Genomic DNA, 23,836 nt, shown 5'->3' with positions numbered 1-23,836 from the left:
AGTATCTCATCTTATTCCTACAATGATATTATGTGGAAATTGAGGGATAAAGATGTTAATGACAGCTTCAAGGTCAAACAGAAATGAATAGCCAACCAGAATTAAGCCTCGGTTCTCCTGACTTCTAGCTTCATGCCCTTTTTTTTCCCCATCATGCAAAAACTTGGAAATGTGATCTCATAAATCAGGACTTTTTAGAAGATTTGGGTCATGCGAATATAATAATTGTAATATACTGTTCCCTTTTGTAGTCTCCAGACATTAACTTAATTAAGCCTCATAACGCCACTTCAAGGTGAGAATTATTTCCATTTCACCTTTGTTCACCCAGGTTCAATGTCTTCTCCTAGACAGTCAGCTCCATGAGGATAGGTCCCATGCCCATCTTATTCATCAACGTACTCTCCCCATCTCACCCCAAATACCTAGCATATAAGAAGGCACTCAATTAAAAAGTGTTGCTCACCTTGGAAATTCTTTGAGGACATGAACCACAATTTTTCTCCTTAATTTATCCAATATCCCCACCCATATGTGTCCTCTGGGTCTTAGTAAATTCTAAACTAACTGGTTAGCTTGCTAAATTAGTCCAAACTTTAAAAAGATCAGGATGTCATATAAACAAACAACCTAAAATACTTAGGAATAAACTTCATCAAGGTGAAAGGCTTATATGCTACAAACTATAAAACATTAATAAAGGAAATTGAAGATGATTCAAAAAAATGGAAAGATATACCAGGCTCCTCAATTGGAAGAATTAATGTTAAAATGGCCATACTACCCAAAGCAATCTACAGATTTAATGTGATCCTTATCAAATCACTTGAGATTTTTCACAGAACAAGAATGAATACTAAAACTTATATAGAATCATGAAAGGCCCAGAATTTCCAAAGAAATCCTTAGAGAAAAAAACAAAGCAAGAGGCATAACCCTTCAGATTTCAAACAAAGCTACAGTAATCAAAACAGTGTGGTACTGGCACAAAACCAGACATATGGATCAATGGAACAGAATAGAGAGCCCAGAAATAAATCCATACACCTATGGACAATTAAGCTTTGACAAAGGAGACAGGAAGATACAATGGGGAAAGGACAGTCTCTTTAGCAAGTGGTGGTGGGAAAGGTGGACAGTTATATGTAAATCAGTGAAGTCAGAATACTCCCTTACACCATACACAAAAATAAACTCAAAATGGCGTAAAGACTTAAATATAGGACATAATACCATAAAATTCCTGGAAAAGAACATAGGCAAGACATTCTTTGACATAAAGCATGCCAATGTTTTCTTAGGTCGGTCTCCCAAGGCAGTAGAAATAAAAGCAAAAAACAAACAAATGGGATGTAATCAAACTTGTAAGCTTTTGCACAGTAGAGGAAACCATAAACAAAATGAAAAGACTACCTATGGACTGGGAGAAAGTATTTGCAAACAATGGGACCAACAGGGATTAATTTTCTTTTCTTTTCTTTTCTTTTTATGGCCACACCTGTGGCATATGGAGTTCCCAGGCTAGGGGTTAAACCTGAGCTGCAGCTGCTGGCCTACACCACAGCCATGCCAGATCTGAGCCATATCTGTGACCACATCTTTGACATCTTGCAGCAATATCAGATTCTTAACCCACAGAGCAAAGCCAGGAATCAAACCCACGTCCCCATGGATACTAGTCGGGTTCTTAACCCACTAGGCCACATTGGGAACTCCTCAATTTTCAAAATATACAAACAGCTTATACACTTAAATAACAACAAACAAACAAATGACCCAGTCAAAAAATGGGCAGAAGACCTACATAAGGCATTTCTAATAGGAGGACATTTAGTTGGCCAGTAGGCCCATGAAAAGATGCTCATCATCGCTAATTATTAGAGAAATGCAGTTCAAAATATAATGAGGTGCTACCTCACACCCGTCAGAATGGCCATCGTTAAAAAGTCTACAAATAATAAATGCTGGAGAGGGTGTGGAGAAAAGGGAACCCTCCTGCACTGTTGGTGGGAATATAAGTTGGTGCAGCAATTATGGAAAACAGCATGGAGTTTCCTCAGGAAAACTAAAAATAGAATTACCATAGGACCAGAGTCCCCACTGTGGCTCAGCAGCTAAAGAACCTGACTTAGTGTCTGTGAGAATTCGGGTTCAATCCCTGGACTCAATCAGTGGGTGAGGATCTGGTATTGCCACAAGCTGTAGCATAGGCCAGCAGCTGCAGCTCCTATTCAACACCTAGCTCAGGAACTTTTTTACGCCACAGGTGTGCCCATTTAAAAAAAAAAAAAAACTGCAATATGACAAAGCAATCCCACTCCTGGGCATATAGCATATGTCCAGACAAAACTATAATTCAAAAAATACATGCACCCCCATCAATATTCACAACAGCGAAGACATGGAAATAACTGATGAATTCAACAGATGAATGAATAAAGATGTGATACATATATACAATGGAATACTACTCAGTCTTAAAAAAGAATGAAATAATGCCATTTGTAGCAACATGGATGGACCTAGAGATTATCATACTAAGTGAATTTAGTCAGAAAGAGAAAGACAAATACCATATGATATCACTTATATGTGGAATCTAAAATATGACACAAATGAGCCTATGAAACAGAGATAAACTTACAGACTTTGAGAACAGAATTGTGGTTGCTAAGGGGGAGAAGATGGTGAAGGACTGGGACTTTGGGATTAGCCAAGGCAATCCAATAAACAACAAGGTTCTACTGCAGAGAGAGCGCAGGGAGCTATATTCAATATCCTATGATTAACCATAGTAGAAAAGACTATGAAAAAGAATATATTTGTGTAACTGAGTCACTTTGCTCAGAAACTAACACAACAGTGTAACGCAATTATACTTAAATAAAATTAAAATTAAAAAAAATTAGGATGAAACCATCTCTTCTATTTTTAGGGTGGTCAACCACCCTGGTTTGCTCAGGACCATCCCAGATTTAACACTGAAAAGTCCTGCATTCAAGGAAAGCTTTCAATCCCAAGAAGACCAGGACAGTTTGCCACTGTAATTAGACTCAGAACATAAGCTTTTCACCTGTAAGAATGTACCTTTTGATCCGGTGGTTCTCCAAGTGTGATTCCCTGGACCGGCAGTATTGGCATCTCCTTCGAATCTATAGGAAATAGGCAACTTTTTTTTTTAATGTCTTTTCTAGGGCCACACCCGCATCATATGGAGGTTCCCAGGCTAGGGATCCAGTCGGAAGTCTAATCACCGGCCTATGCCAGAGCCACAGCAACGTGGGATCTGAGCCATGTGTTCGACCTATACCACAGCTCATGGCAACCAGGGAGCGAACTTGCAACCTCATGGTTCCTAGTCGGATTCGTTAACCATTGAGCCATGATGGGAACTCCTGGAAATAGGCAACTTTTGAGTCCCCTGTGCTTCTGAATCCAAAATTACCAGGGTAGGCTCAGCAATGCAGATTTTTTAATAAGATCTCCAGGTGACTCTGATACGATAAAGTCCGAATCAGCATCAACCTGAGCATCATTTGATCAAGCAGGAAGTAAATAGATAGAACCTGAAAGCAGACCACTACAACAATCCCACTGTCTTTCCTTACCTTTAACTTTCTTTGGTTGCTTTAAATCCTCTAATTCTGGCTGAGCTCTCCTTCTATTGAAGTGGTAAAGAAGACGTGGGTGGGTGCCTCTTGACACACCCTGTGGCTTCAAAACTTGGAGGACTTGGTTTACAGTAGGGTAGTTTCCAAGCAACACAGGTTTCAGCGGCAGCTTTGCACCTCTCTTAATGGGCACAGAGAGTAAAGCAAATGAAAGAAATTATTTCCATATACGAGCGAGCAAGAAAATGCCACGTATGGGTCCAAGAACCAGAAGATAATAGTAATACTCCAGAAGAGTGTCTTTTAGAAAGGATGTGTCCATGACTTTCTCTCTTGTTTATATCGCCAGATTTTCAGAAACATGACAAGACAGGGCCAGACCTAACACCCACTTCTATATCCGCCAGTTATTCTAATTCCCGAAACATCAATGAATCCAAAGTGAATTAACCAGGCATTTTGCTGGGCTCTGTAACCCTGAGCACTTTAGATAGGATTCTTAGGCACACAAACTCCCTAGGGAGATAAGTAGCAACACATGGCAGTTTAACAGTTTATTTTTTTCTCAGACAGGGAAACCAAGTGGTTAAATGACTTCTTTGGATGAGTTCAGAAGAGGCACCTGAGCCAAGGATCCAAGTCAGGGACACTAGGCTTCTGCACCCAGCTGGGGCCGTTCAGACTGATACAGATGTGAAGATGGCGAACTTTTCTGAGTGACTTATCAGAAGGATGGCGGGATGGCTTTCAGCCAGCCGTTGAACTCACTCTGGATGGTTGTCAAGGATGAAAGTTCTATTGGCAGATCTCTCCCATGAAATGTGTGTGTCTGTGTTTTATTTATTTATTTTTAACTTTTTCGCTCACCTGACTCCTCACTGGTTTGGTTGATCTGTATCATGGCGTTTATCTGCTTGTCTCTGGAGTGTTAGACCACGTAGGGGTAAAGATGTGGGCACCATGCCAGGACCCGAACTTGTGAGTGGTGCCAGCCAAAACCAATTTCTGACTCACCAGGAAATGACGTGCTAGGAGCTCTTAAGATGCCAGTGTATTTTTCTAGGGCAATGCCTTGACCAAATGACCTTGCACATCTGCCTCCTTCCCATCTCCATGTTCCCAACCTGTGGTCACTCCATTAATTGGGATGAATAAAATATCCTCTCAAGTTAATCTCCAAATTGAAATAAACTGAAAATAGTAATTGGTAACCCATGTAGCGTTTATGATGTGCCAAGATCTCTCCAAGGTGTCTTACACAAGTTATTAACTAATTCTTGGAGTTCCCGTCGTGGCGCAGTTGTTAACAAATCTGACTAGGAACCATGAGGTTTCGGGTTCGATCCCTGGCCTTGCTCAGTGGGTTGGGGATCTGGCATTGCCATGAGCCATGGTGTGGGTCGCAGATGCGGCTCTGATCCCACGTTGCTGTGGCTCTGGTGTAGGCTGGTGGCTACAGCTCCAATTTGACCCCTAGCCTGGGAACCTCCATATGCCATGGGAGCAGCCCTAGAAAAGGTGGAAAGACAAAAACAAACAAAAACTCTAATCTTACCACTGCCTTCTCAGGTGCTATTACTATCCCCATTTTACAGATGAGGAAACTGAAGCCCAAGATCACACTAGTAAGCAATACAACTGGAACTGGGACCCAGGTAATTTGATTCCAGACTTTGTGCTCTCAATTGCTTCCCCCAAGTTTCCCCTTTATAAAAAGGAAATCAAGCTGATCTTTCCATCTTCTCTACTACAGCTCTATTTACGACATGTTATCACACTGATTGCAGCAAACATTTTATTTGGATTCCACAGGGCAGATATAGGTAATGTTATGTGTTAATAACTAAAATGTGAGCTGCTTGAGGGGCTTTTCTCTAAGTCCTCCTTGTAGATCTAACACCTCACTCATGGCAAAAGCTTACTAAGTGTTTCTGTAATGTTGGGCAAAAGCCTTTGAAAACTTACAAAGCACTTTAAGAGCTTTCTGCAAATGCTCATATGTGCTTATATCTCTATACCAATCAGGACTGCCTATATCAGTAGCTCTACTGTTTCCTTCTTTCTCTCTTTTTATACACACACCATGTCTGCTTTGTACAGACATTCCTCAACCCACAGAGTTTTGCCAATTTGTCAATGAATCAACCCATTCATGAATGGGTTAGATTTTTTGCAAGTGTCTAGCATCTGACTATATGAAAAACTAGCAGATGTATCACTAGACTCATGTTCATATTTCTATTTCAGGGATAACCATTTAATCAATTCTCTCTCACATAAGTATCAGTGCCCTGATAGGAAACACAGTTCTTAGGTCTCTGGTCCCAACCTTGGAAGGAATTGACCTCAGCTGTAAAGGTGTGGGAGCCAGGAAGGTAGGTCTGAGGACAATGGTGGGTGGCCCCTGGATCAGGCCTCATCTGCCCTGGGCTCACTGCCCCAAGTCCTCAGAGATACAAGAACCCCAACACAAGGCTCTTGGAGAGATGTGGGAAAATGAGCCACAACCAGGAAACTGGGGGAGAAACAGAAGGACCGACAAGTGAGCTTGGGATCTTTAAGACTCAAAAGTGTCAGCCAGTGGCGATCAGTCTTATTTTTTGTTTTTGTTTTCTTTGAGCTTTTTTTTTTTTTTCTGTGAGTTCAGTTTTTAAATTATGTATTTATCTATTTATTTTTTGTTATTGAAATATAGTTGTCCCACATTATGTTAGTTTCAGGTGTGCTATGTCAGGATTTGACCTTTGCATACATCAGGAAATGGTCACCATGTTAGTTTAGTAACCATCTGTCCTCATGCAAAGTTATTACGATGTTATTAACCAGATTCCTTATGCTGCATATTACATTCCTGTGACTTATCTCATTTTTTAAATTTTTTTTTTAATTTTATTTTTTTGTCTTTTGTCTTTTTGTTGTTGTTGTTGTTGTTGCTATTTCTTGGGCCGCTCCTGCGGCATATGGAGGTTCCCAGGCTAGGGGTCGAATCGGAGCCGTAGCCACCGGCCGACGCCAGAGCCACAGCAACTCGGGATCCGAGCTGCATCTGCAACCCACACCACAGCTCACGGCAACGCCGGATCGTTAACCCACTGAGCAAGGGCAGGGACCGAACCCGCAACCTCATGGTTCCTAGTCGGATTCGTTAACCACTGCGCCACGACGGGAACTCCCCCTTATCTCATTTTTAATCAAAAATTTTTTTCTTTTTTAGGCTATACCTGCAGCATATGGAAGTTCCCGGGCTGGGGTCGAATCAGAGCTGCAGCTGCCTGTCTATACCACAACCACAGCAACATGGGGTCTGAGCCTCATCTGTGAACTACACTGCAGCTGTGGCAATGCCCGATCCTTAACCCACTGATTGAGGCCGGAAATCCAACATGCATCCTCATGGACACTGTGTTGGGTTCTTAACCCACTGAACCACAATGGGAACTCCATATTTGATAACTGGAGGTTTTCCCTTTTAATCCCCTTCACTTAACTTTGCATCCTTCTCACTGGAGACCAGAGTCTTCTTAGCTAAAATGTTGAACTTGTCCCAGGCAGCTCGGAGCTGTCCCAGGTATGATCTGTAGGCCTCATGCATCTGGGTCTGTCCCATCCAAACCTGCCTCCAGTTTCCCTCTGCCTGCAAATCACACAAGGCCATGGCTGTCCTCTGCCTTCCTGGTTTCTGCCTGCCTTGAGGCTTCCACTCAGAGATCTCCAGTCCTCTGCCTGTGCTCCAAGGGGTCTAGCATCACCACCTTAGATTTGCATGTGCTAATTTGACAGCCAACCAGAGTCTAACTACTTTGGGTCAGGCAGCTTTGTAAGCATGGAGTTATGTTTCCTTAGACCAGTGTGTCAGTCCTGGACAGTTTGGAAAACACAGACTGCAGAGTCCCAACTCCAGAGTTTCTGGTTCAGTACGTCTGGGATGGGGCCAGATAGTCTGCATTTCTTCCAGGTGCAGATGTTGGGCCACCTTGAGAACCTTCACTGAAGAGCATCTGATAACCCTCAGGTGGGCTTGTTGGAATGCTCTTGTGCAACACTGGAAGGGCACTGGGTAGTAGAAATTCTCTTTCTTTCTTCCTTCCTTCCTTTTTTTTTTTTTTTTTTTTTTGTCATTTTAGAGCTGTACCTGCGGCATATGGAGGTTCCCAGGCTAGGGGTCCAACTGGAGCTACAGCTGCCGGCCTACACCACAGCCACAGCTACACAAGATCCAAGCCATGTCTGCAACCCACACCACAGCTCACGGCATTGCCAGATCCTTAACCCACTGAGCAAGGCCAGGAATCAAACCCTCATCCTCATGGATCCTAGTCAGGTTCATTAACCAATGAGCTATGATGGGAACTCTGGAAAAATTTTTTCTTAATAGAAGAAATTCTGAAAGGCACTCTTCATCATAATTCTCTACAAGGTTCGGCAAGGTCATGCCACTCTAAAGTTGAAAAATCTGTGGGTTCTTACAGGCCTCAGCAGTGGACTTCAGGATGGAGGTGGAGGCAAGGAAAAACTACCACCCTCAGTGAGTGCCTGCTGTGTACCAGGCCCTGTACTGGGCACTTTGCCTCCATAATAATCTCATGGGACCAACCACTCGGTGTGGTTGTTGTTACTCTCCCATTTTACAGATGAGGAACCCACGGGTTGGGGGATCTATAGCAGAGCTTCCCTATGGGTCTGCTGGAGTGGATAGATTAGGTGCACTGAGTTATTGATTCCCTCAGACCCTGAGGTGCCAGGATGGAGCTTGAGGGGCCTGCAACACCCTGCCAGTTACCTCCTGAGGAGAACACAGCCTCCTCCCCAGGCCTTGCTGGTTCACCACAGGGAGCCCTGGCCACAGGACAGCCCCTCAGTGAGCCCAGGTTCAGGGGCAGACACTGCTTCTCTGTCCTGTGACTCTCTGCCCTGGAGCACTCACGGGAGTCACCTTGGACCTGCTCCTGGCCAAAGGCAGAGAGGGTCTGGCGATGGAAAACTTCTCAGTATTAAGGCTGAGCCTGGGGTGCTAAACGGGTGAAAACCTCCGAGGTAACTTTGGGGAAAATAGACACCTTTCTTGTAAGAGAACACAAGGTCCCTGATGATATTTGTGTGCCACAATCTTAGGCTACTTCTTAGAAAAAGAGGAGGGGAGGCAGGCCCCTCAGCCCTCCCACCTCTCCAAAGTTGCCTGTCAGCAAGGCCGGAAGGTTGCCAGACTTTGTCCTTGATGAGCGATGGCAGAACCAGAGGTTTAAGGCCCATGTTTTCATAGTCTCTCTCCTTCTCTCTTTCTATTTTTTTTTTTTTTTCCTGGCCGTGCCAGAGGCATGTGGAAGTTCTCGGGCCAGGGATCAAACCCATGCCACAGTAACGACTGGAGCCATAGCAGTGACAATGCCAGATCCTTAACCCACTGAGCTGCAAGAGAACTCCTATAGTCTCTTGATCATAGGGTTGGAGCTTCCTATTTGTTCGTCTACTGGCTAAGTAGTTTGGTGTTTGCACAAGACCCAGATGTGCTAGCCGGACTCCAGGAGAGTCAATGGCTACATATGTTGAGGGAAAGTTTGAGTAACTTGACTGACTTTCAGTTGTTCAGAGCATTGATGTTTCTTTAATTGCCTTATGGTTTCTAAGACCCAAAATAGCTTTGGACTATAGAGCACAGGTTGCACTATTAGTTCTTTAGGCCACTCTTGACATATTTCGCCCTCTTAAAGTGCCAGTTAATAATCAGTTAATGTAGTAGGAGCTTCTAATTCAAGCAAAGATTTCCACTGATACGACTTTAGGACAATTGACATTTCTACTCATTCCCATGGGAAGGTAAGTTTCAGAGAGATTCTCATGTTTACACAAAGGTTTCAAGAGATATTCTGGGGCGTCTTGAAGACTCTTTTTTGTTTTGAGCATGATCTGTGATATGCTGGCACATTCTCTTTCCTTGAGGGCTTTTTTTTTTTTTTTTTTTCCCTGGCCACACCTGCAGCATGCAGAAGTTCCTGTGCCAGGGATTGAACTTATGCCACAAATGTGACCCAAGTTGCTGCAGGGACAACGCCAGATCCTTAACCTGTTGTGCCACAGGAGAACTCCTCCCTGGGGACTTCTGTTCTCAGAAGCCCCTACCAGTTCACATTGGGGGGAGGGAGTCACTTTCAGGGAGATGAATCATTCCTCATGTTTGTAGAGGGCTACCTAGTCTTTAGCATTGCAGAGAGCATTAAAATATCCTAGGCTGCTCCTACTTTTATAAGGGAGGTTAAATGGTTATCCAAAATGTCACAGTCAGCAAGAGGTAGGGCCAATGATTATAAATCCAGGGTCCTTGCCAGGACACCAGACTAATATACTTGCGAGTAGGGGATTCAGGCTCCATGAAGTCAATGAAAGGAAAACGCTCTTATTGTTTGTCCAGGTATGTTACTTCTCTGTCATCTTCATATATAGGATCAATGTGGAAGGGTTCCTTGGTGGCTCAGTGGTTTAAGGATCTGGCATTGTCACTGCTGTGGCTCAGGTTGCTGCTGTGGTATGGGTTTGATCCTTGGCCCCAGGAAATTCTGCATGCCCTTGGTGCGGCTAAAAAAGAAAAAAGAAGAAGATGGGGGTGGGGAGACAAGGCCATACTGAAATCAGACTGTGGTCAAGGAACCACAGCTCCCAAGTCCTCTCCTTAGGTGGGGTCTAGAAGGCTATGGAAAGGTGCCCCTTCCCCGTCTTTCTCCTAATTCAGAAACTAGGTCAAGAAACCAAAGCTAAGGGAATTAACATAAAATAGATGAGCTCTTTCATTGGTCTAAGTAGTCCAGCTTAAGAAATGTTTGGGAAAGATAGTACCAAGGAGACCAAGATACTTTGGCAATTAAAATACAAAGAATATAAAGACTGTGCCCAGGGGAGTTTCCGCTGTGGTTCAGTGGTTAAGAATCTGACTAGTGTCCATGAGGATGTGGGTTCCATCCCTTGCCTTGCTCAGCAGTTAAGGATTCAGCATTGCCGCGAGCTGCAGTATAGGTTGCAGATGTGGTTCAGATGCCACGTTGCTGTGGCTGTGGCATAAGCTGGCAGCTACAGCTGCGATTCAACCCCTAGTCTGGGAACTTCCATATCCCTCAAGTGCGGCCTAAAAAGATAAAGAAAATTGTGCCTGAAGGACCTGACTCATCCTGAGGTTACACTTAGTTGAAAGGCATCAATATGCACAGATCTGGAAAAAGAAGGTTGCAAGGCCTGGAAGGCCCTTGTTTTGACCCCTATATGCAGATCACTGGACTGGCGCTGGTTACACAGATACACCCTCAAGAAGAGTGGAGAGAATTTTACAGCCTCCCATGAATTCATTCTGAAAGGATTTACAGGACAGGTAGTGTGTGCTGAGTGGATGTACAGATCTGCAGCCGGCATGGCCCCATCTCTGTGAGTTCTTATTTTTTTTTTTTTGTCTTTTGTCTTTTTAGGGTCGCACCTGTGGCATATGGAGGTTTCCAGGCTAGGGGTCTAATCCAAGCTGTCGCTGCTGATCTATACCACAGCCACAGCAATGCCAGATCCGAGCCACATCTGTGACCTACACCACAGCTCATGGCAATGCCGGATCCTTAACCCGCTGATCGAGGCTAGGGATCGAACCTGCAACCTCATGGTTCCTAGTAGGATTCATTTCCACTGTGCCACATTGGGAACTCCTCTGTGGGTTTTTGGTTCAGCAGAGAAATGAGAATACAGGGGTTGGGGGGGAAGGAGGTAGAAGAGGACACTGTCAGCTCAGCCTGGGTTGAGGGTGATTAGGGCTGCCTCCTGAGGTCAGGCAGCTGTGGTCTCATTCTACGTGCAGCCAGCAAGGCTCAGGGCTGACATGGCCTCAGAGGGGTCACCCCATGTTAGTCAACTGGTCCTTATGGACTCCTTCTCAGCAAACGGCTCTCAGGTTCCTAAAGAAATTCAGCTCGGGTGGCAGGAGTCAGTAGACTTTACCTTCACACCTGCTTCCATGCTCATAATTCAAGAATTGTTTCAGAGACCACATGTTCACAGCCAAAGGTCAGTAGGTCTGGTCTGATATCTTAGGATGAATTTGAAATCAATAGCAGTATATTTCCCAACCTTGAAAGTGTGGTTTTCTGCATTGTTGACTAAAAGGAGTGGCTTAAAGCAATCTCCAACCAAAATCTCTTTAATAAGAAAAACATTTGACATTGATCGATCACTTTTTGTGATACACTGTATATGCATTAGCTCCTTGAATCCTCCCCACGACCCAATGGCTGGGTCCTATTGTTATCCCCAATGTATGGGTGAGTAACTGAAGCTCAGAGTAGATGATTAGCCTAAGATCACCCAGGGGGAGGCTTAGTGGGGATTTGGAACTCCTAAACCCATGCTTTGAGTCCAAGCGGCTTAATCACCACATTAAACTGAATCTTTATCTGAAATGATGCAGTGCTCAGGGCTATTTTTTTTTGTTGTTGTTTTTTGTTTCAGGCCTTTTGAAGAAGTAGGGGGGGCTTCTTAGTCTTAGAGAAGTGGACCATTTGAGGAAATTATGTTTACCATATGTATCTTTTTATATTTAATAGATGACAATTATCAATCCTCTTTCACATGACCTTGAAAGGAGGGCACTCATCCCTAACACCTAAGGAGAGAGAAGCCACAGGCGAAACATCTGTATATGGTGTTGGCAGTAGTGAAGCAGGGAGCAGTTTCCCCATCTGCACAGGGGGAGTGTAATAGTACCTCCCCACAGAGGTTATTGTGAGGCTTAAATGAGATGACGCCTGTAAAGGCTCTGGCACTGTGCTCAATAATTAACTCTAATTGATTACCCGAGATTTTAGGGGGAAAGATAATTTGACTAAATAATCAAGTTTTTTTTTTTTTCTTTTAATGGCCACACCAGGGGCATATGGAAGTTCCCAGGTCAGGGGTCGAATCAGAGTACAGCTGCTGGCCTACACCACAGCCACAGCAACACCAGATCTGAGCTGCATCTGTGACCTACTGTGACCTATGCCGCAGCTTTTGGCAACACCAGGTCCTTAACCCACTGAGCAAGGCCAGGATTCAGACCCTCATCCTCATGGATACTAGTCGAGTTCTTAACCCGCTGAGCCACGACAGACACTCTCCACAAGAGTATTCTTTTATTAAAATAAATGGGCATGGATATGACTAGCATGAAAATGTTGCATATATTTTGGAAGATACAGATCAAATGTCTGAAAAATGTGATGCAGGTTGTGGAGCCTCTTGGGATTTGCCTTAGACATCTATCTTTTAGGACCATTTTGATGAAAATGGCTAAGTTGCCAGGCCCTAAAAAGTCCTTTCCTATTATTAAAAAAAAAAAAAAAAAAAAAAAAAGAGCCCTTTTCTGCACCCAGAGAAGGGACCCATGTGTACTTCCCTTGAGATATAAAAATGAAGCCTCAGGCCTGGACACCTAAAGTTGCCCACTTCAAGTTTGTCATTTCCAGAAACTTCCTTATGTCTACTGAACCCAATAGGCCATGGGGAGGGTCTGTCTTCCAGATAGTCACCCAGGAATGGAGTCCAGATAGGATGAGGGATACTTCTGACAAACATGGCAAGCCTGAGGAATCTTGGTCACTTCCTCTTGCGTGTTTGCTTATCCCTTTTCTGTCCCCCTTCAGGGATCTGTGGTCAAGCCCATCCACCACATTTGTGAAGGAGGCTGACCTAATATCATGATTTCCTTTTTCCATCTCTGTGGTCCAGGGAGATTATGTTATTCCTCGCAACCATAAACAAGTTTGGAGGTGACCTAGAGGTTCAAGGACATGTCTTCCAATGTCTATTCGTGTACACTTGCCCTCCGGACCACCTGCATCTCAACAAGGGCCCTTCCCAAAATCATGGTCAGGAGACCTGGACCCAGAGCTAGAGCGACGGGTGTTTGAATCCCAGCTCCAGCTCTTACTGGTGAAGCTTGAGTGGCCATGGAGCATTTCATGACTCTGTTGAAGCTTTAGTCCCCACCCTACAAATGAAGGGATTCAATGAGACGATCTCTTTAAAGGCTGAGCACTGGGCCTGGCAGGGGGTAAACCCTCAAAAGATATTAGCTGTTCATATTCTTTCTTGGAAGTAATTCAAAGGAGTACATTCGGAAACTTAAGAGGGAGGAACCTGCTACTTTTTCAGCTTCACATCCAGTCACTGAAGGCCTTCCTACCTCATTAAGGAGTTGCATGGAATTGTCCTTATTCAGAACTCTGCCTGTGTAAAAGCGGATGTATTTCAGTAGCATAAGCGGTCCTGGTGGAGTTCCCATCATGGTGCAGAGGAAACGAATCCAACTAGGAACCAGGAGGTTTCACGTCTGATCCCTGACCTTGCTCAGCAGGTTAAGGATCCGGCATTGCCATGAGCTGTGGTGTAGGTCACAGACGAAGCTGGGATCTGGCATTGCTGTGGCTGTGGTGTAGGCAGGCAGCTGCAGCTCTGATTAGACCCCTAGCCTGGGAACCTCCGTTTGCCACAGGCGCGACCCTAAAAAGCAACATAAATAAATAAATAAACAAACTAACAAGCCAGTGGGAGTGGCATTTTCACCAAGAAAAGGGAAATTAACTATGTGGCAGCTTTGAGCCCTGCTGAGTGAGATTTCCATGGTGAAGGATGAATTTCTGGAGGCAGTTGTGTGAGGTTCCATACACGGGGTTGTCTCACTGAAGATGAATTAGTTTGTAGGAAACCGTTTGTTTATGTGGTAGCTCCAAAGGGGCAGGGCCTCGACCATTGCCTGCTATTCCTGGGAAGGACACCCAGCCCAGGGGCCCAGGGAAGAGGCTATTAGAGAAAAAAGACATTCAGTGACATTTGTTAAAGATGGTGAGGCAGGCTTTATTCAGGACCATCGTGATAGGTATAGGAACCACTGCCATGGGATTTTATAGTGGGGGCGAGAGACTGGGCTCAACTCAAAGTACAACATGAGGAAATGGGAATTTAGAGCCAAGGAGCAGGGTGGTCAGTAGATGAAAAATCACTGAGAGGAAACATCAGGGGTAAGGGGGCCGGGGGTGGGGGAGGTGCTGCTAAATTTTCAGGTTTCTTGCTGAAGTCAGACCAGGGTGATCAGACATCACTGAGGGATGGTGGAGGGTGAGGAAACAGTCAGACATCAAGGGTGGGGTTCTGGTTATACTGACTTAGCAGGGTTCTTGCCCAAACTGGATTTTACAAGGGAACTGCACGGTTTGAGAGCCTGACTAAAGGTTAGCCAAGCACAGAACATTCGTTGAGTTTGTAGCTTCTACATTCCCCAGCATTGGGCAACGACTGTGCTTCCTGGGTGCCTCTAACATTTGTAAAGGAAGTCATTGCTCTGCATAGAACATCGAACAAGTTTACAAACACCAGATTTGGGTGGGGGAGGAGAAGCATCCTGCGCAGTAAGGAATCCTTGTTTGACTGAGAGAGTTTACAGTCCAGGAGGAAAGGAAGAGAAAAACCCATGCTTGGCTGAAGAGGCAGTTTGCATCTGACCACAAGAAGCCTGGAGCATCACTTCGATTTCCTAGAGGAGGCTGAAGGCAGTTTCTGTCCATTATCTCCTTTGCTGTGAAACCCTCTAGGGGAAGAGCCTACTCAGCCCTTCCAGGGATGAAGCTCTGTGCCTGGAGAGGCCAGGTGTCCAGGCTCAAGTGCACTGAGGATGCAGGCTCAGGGAGGCTGTCTTGCATCCCCAGCGCACCTGGGCTTTCCTCTTAACAGTGGCACAGGTGGGCAGCACCCCACCTGGTTCCTACTGATCATGTTTATTATCAAAGGGATGAATGATGAGCTCTAGTTATAAGAAGTTGAGAGGAGTGGGAGAAAGCCTTTGATAGAGGCTCCCAGTTTAACTCTTTTCTGATCAGCACAAGCTTAGCAGGATGCAGAGATCCTACCCTGTTCTTCCCCCCTCCCCTTTTCCGGTCGGACTAGTTGGAGGAAGAAGTCTACAAAGCTGGATTATTTTTAGCCTTTGAGGCAGGCTGATCCACCCCTCCCCTTGCCCCTGCCTTTGAAATGCAGTCCTTTTCTCACTCCCAGCCCAGCTGGGGCACCGAGTTCTCTCCAGAGCCTGTCCTTGAGCAAAGAGAGCTCAAAGCTGCCCCATCAGCAGGATGTCAGGCCACGGTCCCTCGGGAGTGTGGAGGCACAGCTGACCTGCCAGTAGGAAGGGTTTAAAGGAACCGAAGTACCGGTGTTTCTGGCTGTCATGATTTAAGTCATCAGTCAGTTTGTTCATCTGAGCTGTATATGCAGCATCCCACAGAACATTTGGAAAGGAGAGAGACAGAGAGAAGGAGAAAGAGAGAGATACAGCGAGACAAAGAATTAGCATCAGGGGTTTTTTCCTAAGGAAGGATCCATTACTCAGGTAAACACAGAAAATACCCTATGATTTAAAAAAAAAAAAAAAAAAAAAAAAAAGGTTCCCACACCACAGTTTCAGTTTCTTAAAACAGAAGGAAGTATGTCTTTTAAAAAAGCTATAGGAGTTCCTGTTGTGGCTCAGCGAAAACAAACCCGACTAGTATCCACGAGGACACGGGTTCGATCCCTGGCCTTGCTCTGGCGTAGCTGTAGCTGTGGTGTAGGCCGGCAGCTGTAGCTCCAGTTCGACCCCTAGCCTGGGAACTTTCATATACTGCAGGTGCTGCCTTAAAAAGCAAAAAACCAAAAAACAAAATAAACTATCAAGAAATATTTTACACATATGAAAAAATGCAGAGTACATTATAATACATGAGTATAAGCTCCTAACTGACTTAACATTTGGTACTATTGAATTTTTTTTAACTTTGAGGGGCTGTGTCTATTGCATGTAATTTCAAAGCAGGAAGAGAAATGGAAACTTGTAAATTAGCCATGGCCATTAAAAAATGAACCCGGTGGCTCAGTGGGTTAAGTATCTGACATTGTCACTGTTGTGGCTTGGGTCACTAATGTGGTGCAGGTTCGATCCCTGGCCTGGCATGCATGGGCTTAGCCAGAAAACAAACAAACAAACAAACAAAAACCCAAACCCCATTTCTATAACTTCTTCCTCTTATTTTAGTTGGCAATGCCATCCTCTTCACCAGCACCATTGTTATCAGTTCCCTGATAAAACACATGCCCTACTCACTACAGATTATAATACAGACTCCAAGTCATAGACTGTTGGTTCTGGAACGGGTCTGGAATGGGTCTTAACAATGAGGGTTGAGAAACCCAAGACCCCCAAGGGGTGAGGTGTCTGTACGATGATCCTGTGCACATGCAGCAGCAGAAGCTGAGAAGGAGCCAGGTAACACTCCCTTGCACCCCAGCACCCCTGGCCCAGACCCACAGCAGAGAAGAGCTGCTGCACACACACCTCTGTTAATAAGCACTCAAATCCTGCCCACAGTGCACCTGCAGGCCGGGTCCTGGATTGCATCCTCATCAACAAAAACCTCTTCAGGAGGGATTCATCTTCTTCATTAATGTAATGAATGGAGTGTTCCACCAAACTCCCTCACTCCCCAAAAGTCTACTTAGGATCTTCAAAAGCATTTAGTTGGGCAGCAGGGTTTTCATTAATATACAACAGAAAGTGTAAGCTAGGGGAACCACACACACACACACACACACACACACACACACACACACAGAGAGAGAGCTAAAGAAAGAAAAGTATTAGAATCTGCAATCAAACAATGTTTAATGTAGCCCAATAAAAATGCCCCAAAGCTAGTCACCCTGGGATGGGATGGTACATCCTGTTCACTTACCAAACCTTTACGAGGTGCCAGGAAATGCAGAATGGTGACACCCCAGCCCTACAGGAGCAGGGGAGAGAGCACACACCTGGTGTGCCTTTTACGAGCTTACTTGCCCCACTGAGAGGCACAGCTGGTGGCCATGGGAGAGAGGTTTTAAAACGACCAGAGATGGCAGCTTATTGATTGGGACTCAAAGCCAGTTTCCAGTAATACCAAGTTCTAACCCAGCCCAGCTTGCTTCCCAGAGTTCTCAAGGTATGGCATCAGTTTCACCCCAGGAATCCAGGGTGGGCAGAGGGCAGGTGGCAGGAGGCCAGGGGTGGCAGAGTACAGAACCCACGAGGGGGGCACTTCATGCTGTGACTCTTGGCTGGATGGTCATCATGAGATCTGATGCTGAGTGGGTTACTCACTGAATCCTTGTAACAAACCTGTGAAGTAGGAGTTGTTGAACCTTCGTGTACAGATGAGGAAATCGAGACCCAGAAGCTTAAGCAACGTGTCCAAGGTCACACAGAAGGAAGCGGTGGAGCAGAGGTTCTTTCCCAGGCTGGGAACTCCACAGTTCAAGTCTTTTTTTTTTTTTTTTAAGTTAGAGTATAATTTACATAGTGTAACATTTACCGTTTTTAGTGGTATACAATTCTGTGAGCATTGACAAATGCTTGCAGTTGTAAAACTACCACCACAAATAACATATAGAGCAGCTCTATCACCCTCAAAAACTCCCTGGTACCCCCTTTGTAGTCCATCCCCTCACTCCATTGAGCCACAGCCTTGGGCATCCAGGAAAATATTTTCTGTTTTGCCTTTTCCAGAATAAATGGAACCAGACAGTGCTTAGAGGGCTCCTCTTACTTAGCAAAGTTCATTTGAGATTACTTCTTCTTCTTCTTTTTAAAAATTAATTAATTAATTAATGTTTTGCTTTTTAGGGCCACACCCATGGCATATGGATGTTCCCAGGCTAGGGGGTAGAATCGGAGCTACAGCTGTCAGACTACACCACAGCTCACAACAATGCCAGACCCCTACCCCACTGAGCGAGGCCGGGGATTGAACCCACATTCTCATGGATACTAGTTGGGTTCATTTTCACTGTACCAAAATCAGAACGCTGAGATTCCTTCTTTTGTTGCTGCATACATTTGCTGTTTGTTCCTTTTTTTTTTTTTTTTTTTTGATGGGTACTATTACATCGTATGGATGTACCTCCATTGGTGGGGCCCAGTTTGGATGATCATGAATTAGGGTACATAAACATTTGTGTACAGGTTTTTGTATGAATGGAAGATTTCATTTCTCTTGGGTAAATACCTAGGAGTGAGATTTGCATAGCTCATGCTTCTAATCAGCCTCCAAGATGCTATGGGACTGGAAAGCCAAGACCCTGGAGATGTTATAGCCCCTGCTGCAGCAGTGAAGCCAGGGAGGAAAGATTTTATTTTCTTTTTTCTTTCTTTTTTTTTTTTTGTCTTCTATTTAGGGCTGCACCTATGGCACATGGAAGTTTCCAGGCCAGGGGTTCAGTCAGAGCTGTAGCTGCCAACAACAGCCACAGCCACAGCAATGCAGGATCTGAGCTGCATCTGCAACCTACACCCCAGCTCACGTCAACACCAGATCCTTAACCCACTGAGCAGGGCCAGGGATCAAACCCACAATCTCACAGATACTAGTCAGGTTCATTACCACTGAGGCACAGTGGGAACACTCAAAAATAGTGTTTTTGTTTGAGTCTTCACTTTTTTTTTTTAATATGGAAAAACGATAATATAATCACAACAAAGTTTTAAGTTTAAAATGTGAATTTTTTTTATAAGTGAGGTGTATGAAAAACCAAACACTACTCTTTTTTACTTCACTACTTCACTATTTTTTTTTTCTTTGCTTTTTAGGGCTGCACCCATGGCATATGGAGGTTCCCAGGCTAGGGACTGAATCAGAGCTATAGCGGGCGGCCTACATCACAGCCACAGCAACATCAGATTCAAGCTGCGTCTGCAACCTACTCCACAGCTCACAGCAACACCAGATCCTTAACCCACTGAGCAAGGCCAGGGATGGAACCCGCAACCTTGTGGTTCCTAATCAGATTCGTTTCTGCTGCCCCACGTTGGGAACTCCATACTTGGCTATCTGTAATCCTAGCTTTCACACTCAGACAAAACTCCCTTCCCCACCCCAACAACATATATGTTTTTGGACATTTCCTATGTCACTTTGAAGCCGTTATGGTCAGACTAAGGCCTCACACACCAAGTGGAGATGAGGTTTTCCTTCCCCTGTTTCTTGAGAATTCTGTTCTTTCCTCTCAGGTTTATTTTAATTCAATCTTCGCCCCCCCACCCCCCACTTCTCCAGCCCCCTCCCTTATTCTCACCCATCCTCTGCTTTGGGAGAGGGAGCTGGATTCTCAAATGAAAGCCTCTTTGCTATATTTGGTTAAAACCTGTATATCGCATCGAGGATACTTCAGACATCAGGCAAACCACGTCACCCCGCTTTGCGTCCTGATGTGTGCATGGAAGCCGTGTGTGAAACATCCCACTTCTAATGAAACTGTTCTTCCCATTTTTACAGGATGAGTCAGTGGCCCTCCCACAAGACGAGTTCTAGCGAATTGACAAAATGAAGAAGACTTGGGGAGAAGAATTTACGTGCCGTGCCTCCTCCATGGGTAGAGGGATCGTTTTCTCTTCTCCTCTGGGCCGGATGTATGGAGAACCTCTTGGAGTTCATGCCTGACCGGTTACCACAGGAAGGTTCACCTTCACGACAAACGGAGGCAAAGATGGAGGAAACCTTGCCGCCCTGCCCTATGGGGCCGTTTTCAGGAGCCAGGTGATACCTTCCGAGGCTGCTGAGTGCGTCAGCCTGGGTTCTTCCAAGAGCAGAGCTTGCTTATACACGAGCCGTCAGTTTGGGAGGGAAACAGAGGGGGCAGGTGAGCCCACAAAGGGATGAGTTATTGAATTGGCCACTTCCTGAGAAGCTTTGTGAAAGGCAGCGCGGGAACATCTGGGGCTGGGGGCGGCATGGGCCCTTCTGCTCCCATGCTCCGGTGGGCAAGGGCAGCCCCATGGACATCAACACCCCCTGCCTCCGCCTGGTCCATGGCAGAGGGTGGGAAAGTCATGGATATGGTGCCCGCGTAGGCCCCTAGGCTGCAGAATGTCACTTCAACAACTGCCGGGGTTGATGGAGCTTCAGACTCTTGCTGAGTAAACGGCAAAGCCATTTGGAACTTCCTGGGACTGGCATCCAGCCTTCATCTTCCTGTCACCCCGACTGTAAAACTCCAGTGGGCCCACGTGAGCTGCAGGAACAGTGGCTGTAGAATTCCTATTTGGGAGAGGCAAGGGCAGCCATCTGGTTGGGACTGGGGGTAGGTCTGGAAGCTGTTTGCATAGCAGACGCTGTTCTCACTTAGAATGTTTGCTTATTGGGGGAGGGTGGTGGTTGAAGGATAGTGGGGGCTCTTAGCTCTGGACACAGCCATCAAGGTGAGGTCTTTTTTTTTTTTTTTTTTTTTTTTTTTTCCTTTTTAGTGCCACACCTGCAGCATATGGAGGTTTCCAGGTTAAGGGTCAAATCAGAGCTGTAGCTGCTGGCCTACACCACAGCCACAACAACACGGGATCAGAACCTCATCTGTGACCTATACTGAAGCTCATGGCAATGCCAGATCCTTAATCCACTGAGCAAGGCCAGGGATCAAACCTGCATCCTCATGGATACTAGTCGGGTTCGTTACTGCTAAGCCACAATGGGAACTCGAAGGTGAGGTCCTTTTGAGTGAGTTCTGCCATGATCCCTGGAGTCTTTGAGCCCAGCCTCTTTACCAAACCATGCAGAGTGCTTGGCTGGGCTGTCCCCTTTAAAGCCAGCCTAGCCTGCCCACTCCCTCACTGGGGAGAAGGTGAAGGCGAGCAAAGGAGAAATCCTCCCTCAGCACAGGAGCTTTAAATGAAGTCTTGGTTGCCAAGCCTTCAGGGAAATATCTTCAACCCCCAAAGTTCGTGACTCCCAGGTTGCATGCTGTGGGATCCAAGCATAACAGCGAGAGCTGGCGGTTACGCAATGTCCTCCGGTGCCAAGTTTTCCGAGCGAGGAGCTGTGGCGGGCACCTGCGTCATCACACTCAATCATCCCTCAGACCTGAAGAAAAGGTGACTTCTTTAGTCTGTGATCTGTACTCCTTTATGCAAGTCTTGGCTTGAAAAACAGTTGGGAATTACCATGTATCTAATATCCTCAGGGATTGTCTCTTCAACATTGGTTTTGCTCCTGGGGAAAACTTTTTCTCCCCAGTTAGCTTGGACTCGAGGAAGGGGCAGGGAAGAATGAAGAGATTCATCTGGATTCCTTTGCTCTGTGCCTTTGCTCACCTGTTAGTCCCCTTTCATTCCCCCTCCCTGTCCCTGCTCTGGCTATCTAGTTGTCCCCATCCTTTAAGCCCTACTTCCTCCAATTGTCTGTGGTCAGTACATGCCAGTTCCCAGAAGGCGCCCTTCTCCAAAAACACAGCACTTTCCTGATCAACTCATTTGGTGATGCATCATTTCTGCTCCATGACGCCTCTGGCTTTGCCACTTGTCTTTTTAGGTACTTCTGCCTTATCTTTATCCCCACCCCCACCCCCCACTGATGATACCCTCCTTGAATTTGTATCTTCCACAGGGCCTAGTCCAATGTCTTAGATACAATAAGGATCAATTTAATGCTTCTTTTTTTGGGGGGGGGGAGGGGTGCACCTGTGGCCTGTGAAAGTTCATAGGCCAGGGATTGAACCCGAGCCACAGCAGTGAACCCAAGTCACAGCAGTGACAATGCCAAATTCTTAACTGCTATGATGAAAAACCGCTAGGATGAAGACACCCTAATGTCTTTATCTCCACCAAGTCTTAAACATTTTAGAGAAGAGAAGTTGGCTGGTCTTGGGCCCTATCTCCAGCATCCAGTAAATGACCACTTTGGACCAGTGCTTGTTGTGTTTGCTTACCAGCATCTTCTTCTGTCCACAAATATTTACTGAATACCATTCCTGACAGCAATCATCAAGAGTATAGGCTTCAGAGAGACAACCATCATTCAAATTCCAGCTTTGCTTCTTATAAGCTGTGTAACCTTGGACAAGTGACTTGAGATCTCTGATCTTCATTTTCCTCATTTGTAAAATGGGAGTAATAATAGTGGTGGCTTCTAAGGGTTGCTTTGCAGGTGGGATGAGGTAATGCCTAAGTAGCATTTGGCAGGGACCAAATGGTAAGTGCTCAGAGGAACACAATTTGGGGCCTGTCTATAGGGAGCCCACTATCCAACTGGGAAATGCAAACTGACACAATCGCATGTCTTAAGCTGGGTGCCCAGAGGCTGACGTGAAGACATGGATTTGAAGGCAAGTAGTTTATTTGGGAAGTGATCCCAGGAAGCACAGGGAAGGAAGTGGGAGGTAAGACAATGCAGGATAACTTAATAAGCAGGTTACCATTGTGAGCACTGGTGCTCTGTCCTTCTGGGACCTCTGGGGCATGGCAGAAAGCACAGCTCAGAGCTGTCCCCACCTCCTCCCAAGGGCAAGAAAGTTGGGGTGCTTTTCACCATGTCCTGTTACTCATTGCTTGAGGGTTGCTCCCAAAGTCTTACCTGCTCGATGCTCTCCATGGGTAATCAAATCTCTCAGGCCAGGTGTGAAAGGTGCTGGCAGAAGATGGTCTGAATTCAGGGTCCTAGTCCCCACTGGACAACATGAGAGGACTGGGTGAGAGGCATTGACCATGAAAGCACTCGTTATGAGTTACTCCTATCATCCATCAGAGCTGGTGGACAAAGAGAATAAAGCTCCTTGGTTTTTTTGTTTGTTTGCCTGTTTTTTTTTTCTTTTCTTTTTTTTGGGGGGGGGGCTGTACCTGTAGCATGTGGAAGTTCCCAGGCTAGGAGTTGAATTGGAGCTGCAGCTGCCGGCCTACACCACAGACACAGCAACGTGGGATACAAGCCACCTCTGTGACCTACACTGTAGCTTGCAGCAACACCAGATCCTTAACTCACTGAGTAAGGCCAGGGATCGAACCCACATCCTCATGGATACTAGCTGAATTCTTAACCTGCTGAGCCACAATGGGAACTCCAAGAATAAACCTCCTTGAAGTCCAAGGGAAAACACCTCTGGAGAGAATCTTGCTGCCTCAGCAAAGAATCTGTTGTGATGGGGCAACGCGCAAACCTCAGCATCCACCCCTACTAGCACTGAAGCGCAGCTCTGGAAATGCAGAGACTGCTGCTTGACCTCCAGAGAAGGGCTCACCCTCATCGTCTCCACAAAAATCTTTCCACCCAGCGCCTCTGGGTTAGCAGCGCAAGGTGCAGGAAAGTGCAAACTCACTGGTCCCAATAGGAGACAGCTACTCCTGGTACCTCCCTGGCTCTTGCAAGCTAAAGTAGCAGAGAAAAAGGGGAAAGGGCTACGAA

Source organism: Sus scrofa, chromosome 3 (assembly GCF_000003025.6).
Source record: "Sus scrofa isolate TJ Tabasco breed Duroc chromosome 3, Sscrofa11.1, whole genome shotgun sequence".
In the NCBI taxonomy this organism is placed as follows: domain Eukaryota; kingdom Metazoa; phylum Chordata; class Mammalia; order Artiodactyla; family Suidae; genus Sus; species Sus scrofa.
The sequence above is the reverse complement of the archived record's forward strand: the minus strand, read 5'-3'. Positions refer to the sequence as shown.